A 9,961-nucleotide genomic window follows, 5' to 3' on the forward strand; every position below is an offset into this window, starting at 1 on the left:
GCGGCCGGGAAGGGGCGGGGAGGGAGGGGATGCGGGCTACGGGCTGGGGTCCCAGCTCGCGAGGGGCTGAGTACGGCCTGAGACCCTGGAGCCCCGGCCCAGGGCCGTGAGAAGGAGGGCGGCTGGTTGCCGGGAGCCCGGAGACGCCGGGAAAGGGGAGGGAGGAAGAGCAGGCGGCGGGGGCTGGCCACTGAGGGAGGCGAGTCGCAGGGTGAGGGGCGCGATAGGTGGTAGCGACCGGACGCCGTGCTGGGCTGCGAGTTTTCCGAGGTGCGGGCCCTTTAAGGGCGGGCGGACGCGCCGCCCCGACGCACAAACACTGGAAAGTGAGCTGCGCCGCTGGGCGATAAACAGCAGGGCTGCTGGCCCGCCCGCTGACGTCAGGGGAAACTGACACAGATTTAAAGGACCAGGTCCCGCATTTGTCCTTAAAGGGGCTGCAGCTGTCTACCTGGAGGGGAAAGCCTGCAATGCTTTCTACAACTCCTACCCAACTCTCTCCCGTTATTCTCACCATCTCTGAAACTCATGTTGGAATAGGCAGATGTTTCTTTTAAGGATCTCCAAGTGTTGGGTTCTTGTTGAACAACTCCTACCTTTGCTCAAATATAAGGATTCCCCCCTCTCCACCACCTTTACAACTAACATCGTCCATCCCTGGGCCATTTTTTCTCCAGGGATCTTAAAAAATGAAGAACTCAAAGGATTAGGAAACAGGACGGTGGCCTTACCGGCGGAGGGGAAACGGAGGCAGCACTGCAGGAGGAATCCCCATGCCTCTCCCACCCCCCTCTGGAGGGGCCACACAGCTACAGGGACGGCCTTCCGAGCTTCCCAAGCTTGCCGGGCTGGGGCTGTTTCCCTTCTTCTCTCAGGGGCAGTTACAAAGCTCATTGAAAGATACTGACCTTCAGTGTAAAATGGTGAAAACTTTTCTACAAAATATTTTGGCACTGTTTCAAGAAACTTAGAGAGCTTTATACCCTTTGATCCAGTAATTCCACTTCTGGACTCTATCCTAAGGAAATATGAAGCACAGATAAAAATACGTGGGCAGCTATGCTTATCACTGTGATATTTATAATATAAAGCAAAAAGGAAACAACTTGGAATCCATAATGAGGGATTGGTTAAATGCACTATCATGAAGGCATCAAAAATGATGCTTAAGACTTCAAAGGACATGTAAGCAGAGAATTCAGGATATGACACTAAATAGTATATAGGGCCAGGTACCGTGGCTTATGCGTGCAATCCCAACACTTTGGGAGGCCAAGATGAGTAGATTATTTGAGGTCAGGAGTTCGAGACCAGCCATGGTCAACATGGTGAACCCTATCTCTACTATAAAAATACAAAATTAGCGGGACGTGGTGGCACGTGCCTGTAATCCCAGCTACTGGGGCGGCTGAGGCAGGAGAATCGCTTAACTCTAGGAGTCGGAGGTTGCAATGAGCTGAGATTGTGCCACTGCACTCCAGCCTTGACTGCGACAGAGAGACTCTGTCTCAAAAATAAATAAAAGAGTATATATTCCAAATACATATAGACATGCACAGAAAAATAGAAAATATTGTACTAAAATTTAGCAATGTCTCCAGAAAGCAGGCCAAACTTTAAAATAAAATTTAGCAAATTAACTTTGAACTACAATTTTAAAATAACATATTGTATATCATTTTCCTTTAACTCTAAAATATGGAATAGTACCAAAAAATAAAATTAATGGATTGTGAGTGGTTCTTAAATTTTTTATATTTAAAAAAATTTACAAGTGTTCTACAATGTACATATATTGCTTTTTTTTGCGGGTGGGGGATAGGGTCGCACTCTGTCACCCAGGTTGGAGTGCAGTGGCACAATCTCAGCTCATTGCAACCTCTGCCTCCTAGGTTCAAGCAATTCTCCTGCCTCAGTCTCCCGAGTGGCTCAGATTACACGCATGTGCCACCACACCCAGCTAATTTCTGTTTTTGGTAGAGATGGGGTTTCGCCACATTGGCCAGGCTGGTCTCAAACTCCTAACCTCAGGTGATCCACCCACCTCGGTCTCCCAAAAGTGGTGGGATTGCAGGCATGAGCCACCGTGCCCAGCCACATATATTGCATTTATAAGACAAATTAGACTTTTTTTTTTTTGAGATGGAGTCTTGCTCTGTCGCCCAGGCTGGAGTACAGTGGTGTGATCTCAGCTCACTGCAACCTCCGCCTCCTGAGTTCAAGCGATTCTCCTGCCTCAGCCTCCCAAGTAGCTGGGACTACAGCTGTCCACCACCACACCCTGCTAATTTTTTGCATTTTTAGTAAAGACGGGGTTTCACCGTATCGGTCAGGCTGATCTCAAACTCCTGACCTCAGGTGATCTACCCACCTCGGCTTCCCAAAGTGCTGGGATTACAGGGTGAGCCACCATGCCCGGCCAAATTAGACATGTTTAAAGGAAAAGAAATGTGGCCATCTCTGAAGCTGTCAGACATCCTAATAAAGCCACCCAGATCGGTGCCTTGTCAGAGTTCTCTCAGCTGGCAGGATTGCAGCAGTCTCAGCTCCCAGCCCTGTCCAACTATCTGGAGCCTTGTTCCAATGAAGACTATTTTACCTTATGACCAAGTTAGTTATATTTACTCATTCCTGCAATAAATATTTAATAAGCATCCACTATGTGCCAGGTACTGTTGTAGTTATGCTGGGCAAATGGTGAGTGGGGGAATTAGTTTTGGCCTCTGTCCAAGCACAGCATACTTGAGGATGAAGACCAGAAGCAAGCTGCAGCAATTGGTGAACCCTTTGGAAAAGGAAAGTTGAACCCTTTGGAAGGTTTGAAAGTGAACCCTTTGGAAAGTTCCTTTTGGGAACCCTTTGGAAAAGGGTTCACCAATTGGGAAGTCAGCTAGAAGACAACCTTAGGGGTTTCCTTGGCAAACCCCTCATTATACAAATGAGGAAAGTGACGCTCAGAAAAACTTCAACCCATTAGTACCTCACTAGACCAAGTTTGCACCTTGGTCCACCACCATTTCCAGCACATCTAGGCGAATATGGATCAGAGAATCCTCAGGATGACAGAAGAGGTTTCTTCATCATGAGCCCTCCATATATTCAGCTGCCAAGTTTGGAGACTCAGTATAGGATTTCCACAGTCCATCTGGACTTTTCTTTCATGGTAATCCTGCTCATCTTTCCAGTAAATAATCTGAAACATTAAGAAACACTCCTGATACATTGCCCAGGCTGGTCTTGAACTCTTGGCTTCAAGCAACCAGCCTCAGCCTCCTGAGTAGCTGGGATTACAGGTGGGCACCACTACTCCAAGTTGGCCTCGTAACTTCGGGGCAAGATGTGACCCTAGGCCTGTTTTAAATGCACATCTGGAGTCCTACTTCACACTTAATTCATCTTGGGAGGTGAAGCCCAGAAATCTGCAATTTAACGTGGCACTCCAGGAGCTTGCTATGCACAGTGAAGTTTGAGAACCACTGCTCTGGAACCAAACAACTGTGGACTATCACTATTTCTGTATGCTCCCTTTCCCCTGGCAATATCTGGAGAGAAACCCATCCAAGCAAACTCTGAAGGGATCTTTACCTTTTGCAAGGTCTCAAGACTTAACTTTTGAATTGTCAGGACCCTGGGTCTACAGAGTGGGAGGGCAGCAACCGCAGATTTTCTTGCTGTTCCCAGGTCTGCAGAACTTTCCTCAGTCTCTCTGCCCCACCCTGCCAGGGAGGGAACAGCACAACTCACTTATGAATAGGTCCTTTCTGAGGTCTGTCCACTGGGAGAGAATGCCTATTTGTTGGTTGCAGCAGTCAGCAAAAAAGGGCAATGGTGGGTCTCAAAGTCAGACTTGTGAGCATACAGGGGAGACGTTGGGGCCTCAGGGATGTGATCTTGGTCTTGTGCACAGGTCCAGCTACCGCATTCCCTGGCATAGTATACAAAGACCTCAATCCTAACCCTGGCCCTCAAGCGGTCAGGGTGGGGCCATAAGGCTCCGATGACTTCTGTTTCCCTGTGGACCACCCTTCCCGAGTGTTGAATGGACCAAAGAAATGGGACCATTCAACACACAGCTGAGGAGGTTGCTGGACCCATGAGTCCAGCTCCATTTTAAGTCACAGGGGATTTATGAAGTTTGGGGTGAGAGGACAGGGAGGAAGCTTCACGTGGCTCAGGGGTATTGTTAAAATGACCTGAAGATGGCCTGGTGCGGTGGCTTATGCCTGTAATCCCAGCACTTTGGGAGGCCAAAGCGGTTGGATCACACGAGGTCAGGAGTTCGAGACCAGCCTGGCCAACATGAAGAAACCTCATCTCTACTAAAAATACAAAATTAGCCGGGAATGGTGGTGCATGCCTGTAATCCTAGCTACTTGGGAGGCTAAGGCAGGAGAATCGCTTGAACCCGGGAGGCAGAGGTTGTGGTGAGCTGAGATCGCGCCATTGCACACCTGGGCAACGAGAGCGAAACGCCATTTAAAAAAAAAAATGGCCAGGCGCGGTGACTCACACCTGTAACCCCAGCACTTTGGGAGGCCAAGGCTGGTGGATTACCTGAGGTCAGGAGTTCGAGATCAGCCTGGCCAACATGGCGAAACCCCGGTCTCTGATAAAAACACAAAAAATGACTTGGGCGTGGTGGCAGGTGCCTGTAATCCTAGCTACACAGGAGGGTGAGGCAGGAGAATCGCTTGAACCTGGGAGGCGGAGGTTGCAGTGAGCAGAGACTACAGGCCATTGCACTCCAGCCTGGGCAACAAGAGTGAAACTATCTCAAAAAAAAAAGAAAAAAGAAAAGAAAGAAAGAAAGAAAGAAAGAAAAGACCTGAAGACTGCACTCGGAGCAGGATTTCGTAAGAATCACAGTAAATGGATAGCTGAATCCAATCAAGTTATTTAGGAACCTGGGAGGTAGGGAGTAGTCATGCCTATGGGTGGGAGACAGAATCAAAACAGATTTCAGAATCAAGTAATGGTATAACTTTAACCCAGAAAAAAAGGATTCAAAACCAACCCCTCTGAAGGAAACGGACCTGAAGCTTTCTGTTTTCACTGTGATTATAAAAAGGGCTGTTTTTTCTTTTGGTGCTTAGAAAGAATTGTCCCAGACATAAGCAGCTCCAGCAGCAAGAAGAGTTCAGCATTTTTTCCATCATACACTTTCTGTTCTTTCCCAGGGCTGCCCTTGTGTCTGGCTCTCTCTCTTCCTACAAGGACTGCGAAGACTGGATGCATGTTAGAGTGAGAAATCAGTTAAAGACACAGGATTTAATCTGCCGTACTAGGGAAAGTCTCAAACTTGTCACATGGCTTCGTGGTATTATGGAAAAAGCAAGGACTTTGATGTCAAAAAGTTCTAGTTGCTGGGAGCCGCGGTGGTTGTCCTGATGTGTAAGGAGGCGAGGCTACACATTTGAGGCCAACCTGGGCAGCATAAAATCTTCTCATCCATTAAAAAAAAAAAGAAAGAAAAAAGAAAGTTCTACAGTTAAATCCTTGCATTGTGTGCTTTAGGCAAACCACTTAAGCTTTCTGAGCTTTTGGGAGCCTTGTCTGGACTTGGTCTCTACTGTCCTAAGTACTCACAGTGGAGCTAGGCTACCCTGCATTCACCATCCTATTGTCTAAAGAACAGGAAGGGAGACAAAGGAGAGAAGCTCTGATCAAGAGGGCAGTACTTTCTCCTAGAGGTAGATCAGCCACTTTTCATTTCCTAAAACTGGGCTTTCACCATTCACACTGGGAAATATCTGCGATATACTCAGGCCCTGCATCTGGCTCCCTCTGGCCACGTGAGGAAACCAACATCAGAGCTTTCCAGGAAACAAGGCTGGTCATCAGGTTGCAGAAAACAAGCAGATAAATAATTGATCGTCTCAAATCTCTGCCTCCAAAGATCACTGATAAAAATGAGCCAGCTCTCTTATTTCAAGAAAGCTTGGGTCTTTGGCTTAGAAATCAGAAGACAGGTGGCCGGGCTGCTGTTATCACACCTGTTATCCCCAGAACTTTGGGAGGCTAAGGCAGGCCAATTGTCTGAAGCCAGGAGTTCGAGACCAGCCTGGTAAACATGGCGAAACCCTGTCTCTACTAAAAATACAAAATCTAGCCAGGTGTGGTGGTGCACGCCTGTAATTCCAGCTACTCAGTATGCTGAGGCACAAGAACTGCTTGAACCCGGGAGGCAGAGGTTGCAGTAAACTAAGATTGCACCACTGCACTCCAGCCTGGGCAACAAAGTGAGACTGTTTCCAAAAAATAAAAATAGAGTAGGAGCTAGACCAGCAAAGGAGTAAGAGCACATTCCAGACAGGGGGCTCCCAACTATGGGCAAAAACATACAGGTAGGTTTGGTGCTCTTGGCAGAAAAGTTCAAAGTAAAGGGTAGAAGCTTACAAATGAAAGTGGCCAGCTCATGGAGAGTGTTAAATGTTACATTTAACGGTTTGATCTTTTAAGTCAGTGGTTGACAAGCAAGCTGCAGTACACTGGTGTGTTATGAATCCACTATAAGCGTGCTGCCAAAGCTTGACCAGGGTGTAAAATTCACATATATATATACACATATATATGTGATATATGAATTAAGCCAGAATGACCCAGCAAATAGGCCAAAGGCATAGCGTAACATCAGACCACAGCCAAAGATTGTATGTTTAGCAAAACATTGAAGATTTTTGCTTTGTGGCTATGTAATAACACGTCACTGGGTTAAAGATTTCATCTCTGCCATGGCTGGAAAATAAAGTAGGGGATGGATTCTCATGTTGGTTTCTCCGGTTTTGCCAAGTACACATGCTGGTGAGGGAGCTTTTTCTTTCTTCCACATCACTACCTCTTCCACTTGTTCTGCGCCATTTAAGAGGTTCACATGGGGTAATACAGATACAGTAAAGCAAAGCCTCAAGATCCAGGCTGCTTTCACTGCTGCTGTGTGGCCTGCAAGCAGCTGACAAAGGCCTCCAGGAGTGTGGGTGGAGAGGAACTTGGTGTGATGAGATACGGGGGAGGCGGGAAGGGCAGCTAGAAAAACAAAATGTCTCAATTTATCTCCGTATTTTTCCTCCTAGAGAAGCAAATCATTTTAATCCAATAGTATACCACTGAGGTGAAGAGTGATAAAGCGAATGATACAAAGATCACAGAAACTTTTAGCTGCCAAGGAACATCACACTGGCATACCAATTCACTGTAATTATTGCTGGCCTGGTGGTTGCTGGTGTTAGTCATCAGGATAGGTCCTGATGGACCAGTTAACCGACCCTTGTTCTAGTCTCATTATCTCTGAATAAGAGTATTTGGAGGCAGCTGTTTTACCCTGCAGAGGTAAGGGTGATAAATGAGTCTATGCTCAAGGTTCATGTCCTCTATGCTGTAGTAACACGATTTTTTTTTTTTTTTTTTTCTGAGACACAGTCTCACTCTGTCATCCAGGCTGGAGTTCAATGGCGCAATCTCGTCTCACTGTAACCTCTACCTCCTGGGTTCAAGCATTTCTCCTGCTTCAGCCTCCAGAGTAGCTGGGATTACAGGCGTGAGCCACCATGCCCGGCCAGTAACAACATATTATACTGAGACTGATGACATTCACCCAGTTCAGATGAGGTGGTCCACAGCCTACAATCCAGACTAATCTTATCTGCAAAACTATTCCAATCTAATGGAAAAGAGCAGACTTTAAGGATGGCAGTTATGCTTTCTGAAGGGTCCTTATACCTACTCATCCCACCCTACCATCCTACATGCCCGAGAAGGTAAGTGATGAGTCAGCCTGGTACATTCAGTTCCACAGTAAAGAAGCAGGATGATCTAAATATCCAATTTCCTTGTAAGGCAGGGAAAAACCATCCCTTTTTTTCATTAGAATAAAAACTATGATAAAGGAGACAGAAAGACATCAGCAACTTTGAGCAAAATGTTTACATTTATATTGAAATATACACTAAAACAGAATGAGTTCTACTAGTCAATGAAACTTTGCCAAAGCAAAATCACAAACTTCCAACGGGGAGGTCCAGTCAGCTAGCAGCAGTGATCCCCAAGCAGGAACACCAAGAAGCCTGGGGGACCCCTCTCCAAAAAGCCTCCTTTCAAGAGGCCCCAACTCACTTCTCCCACATGCACCCACATGGATTTAGGAGCTTAGACATGCTCCTGATTTTCATATATTTTTAGTTTCTTCTTCACTGCAATAAATATAAAGTTGGCAATGCTCATACACCACAGCACAGACAGTATTTCAGGCTTTAGCATACAACTGTAAACAGTGACTAGGTTAAAAAAATAAAATAAAGTAAGTTGGACTTTTTTTTTTTTTTTTCAACAAAGAGACAAAATTCCTTAGAGCCGGGCATGAGCTACTCAAGATTTGTTTTGTTGGGTTAAGGTTTCCGACAAAAGATTCTGGTTTAGGCAGATGCCCTTGACAGTTCAAGTAGACCCAGAATGGTAGCCAGAGAACTGTCTACAGCAACCGAGAATACATGGACTGGAAGACAACCTGCCCTAGATCACCCTTGGCAGTACATCTTCAAGCTGCCACATTCCAGATATGACCACAGACATCTTTATAGTTCCATCACTGGCTGCCATCTAGTGTAGCAGGAATGCGTGGGCGAAGGAATACAAATTTGCTGGGAGGAAAAGAGAATAGTATCTCTGCTAGCTGCCTGGAAAGTTGGCCCCTTAATCACAATGACAACTAGGACATTTCACTTGGACAGTGCATTAAATTTATAGATTTTTTTAAAACTACAAAGACCAAGCAGTAAGTTCTGTCACTGACGCAAACTGGGATGTCAAAGAAAATAGATTAACTATTTTACCTAAAGTAGTGCAAAGAAATCTGGCAAAAAATGAAAGTGAACTCAGTATCTGCACATCAGTAACGGGGCAGAATTTTATTTAAAAGGCTAGTGGTTCAAATACTATTGCTTGAATAGCTCTGGTAGATATAAAATGTAGTAACATCTGAGGTTTGTACATATGAGCAAAGGAGCTGAGGGCCAGCTCACAAAGGGATATGTGATCCTCAGTCAAGAAAGAAGCTAAAAGCGCATGCTGCAGGAGTAGCCTAATGGATTTATTTGCACTGTACTCCTACCTTCTGACAAACAAAAAAGACCTGGATAGAAAACTGTCTTTCCACCCACAAAAATCTGGCTTAATTCTTCTTCCTATAAAACTATACCTCAGCTAAGAAAAAAATCTCGTGAAAACTCAACCTGGGCTACTAAAATAAAAGGAAATTTTAATATCGTAAACAAGTTTAGTAAACACCATGTGGATTTTCTGTTGTTAATGAAGACATGATACATTCAAAAAAGTATGTATTTTTAAAAAAGAACAAAACAAAACAATTTTCTAGAAAGAGACTTCACAAGAAAAAAACGAGCCCAAGTTTTATCCCTCAAGCAGAAATGGGTCTTAGCACAAATCAGTAAGCCCTCCTCCAACATACAAAAACACTGAAATTTGCCTTTCAAGTACGTTACTGAATTGGAACATTAAGCAGAATCACTGCAGAGTGTATTTTGATGGGTTACTTCAATACCCACCTGGTCCAGTTCAAAATATCGATAGATCCAGTTTGTACATATTCCATAGGTATACTGATAAAACCATCTACTATCCCATTTTTTTAATGGCAGTTCTTATATAGCCCAAGCAAACATTAAGATCAACAAATTCTCAGATTAAGTACATTAATAAGACACCTTGGCCGGGCGCGGTGGCTCAAGCCTGTAATCCCAGCACTTTGGGAGGCCGAGATGGGCGGATCACGAGGTCAGGAGATCGAGACCATCCTGGCTAACATGGTGAAACCCCGTCTCTACTAAAAATACAAAAATCTAGCCGGGCGAGATGACGGGCGCCTGTAGTCCCAGCTGCTCCGGAGGCTGAGGCGGAGCTTGCAGTGAGCTGAGATCTGGCCACTGCACTCCAGCCCCGTCTCAAAAAA

At 45.5% G+C, this 9,961-nt stretch overlaps 1 protein-coding gene across 2 annotated transcripts in view; it reads right to left on the reverse strand.

Moving 5' to 3' along the window:
* Nucleotides 1–893: 893 nt before the first annotated feature.
* Nucleotides 894–9,961, reverse strand: part of PAFAH1B2 (platelet activating factor acetylhydrolase 1b catalytic subunit 2) — a 39,908-nt gene continuing 30,840 nt past the window's right edge. The window contains exons 6-8 of one of the 2 annotated variants that reach the window (XR_001887511.1): nucleotides 7,191–7,318; nucleotides 2,981–3,193; nucleotides 894–1,018 (exon numbers count right to left, since the gene is read on the reverse strand). The gene's annotated coding sequence lies outside the window, so the exon portion shown is untranslated. The remainder of the gene's footprint in view (nucleotides 1,019–2,980; nucleotides 3,194–7,190; nucleotides 7,319–9,961) is intronic. The other variant, XR_001887510.1, reaches the window with a different exon arrangement.

Source organism: Rhinopithecus bieti, unplaced genomic scaffold (assembly GCF_001698545.2).
Source record: "Rhinopithecus bieti isolate Rb0 unplaced genomic scaffold, ASM169854v2 scaffold_11964, whole genome shotgun sequence".
Classification (NCBI taxonomy): Eukaryota; Metazoa; Chordata; class Mammalia; order Primates; family Cercopithecidae; genus Rhinopithecus; species Rhinopithecus bieti.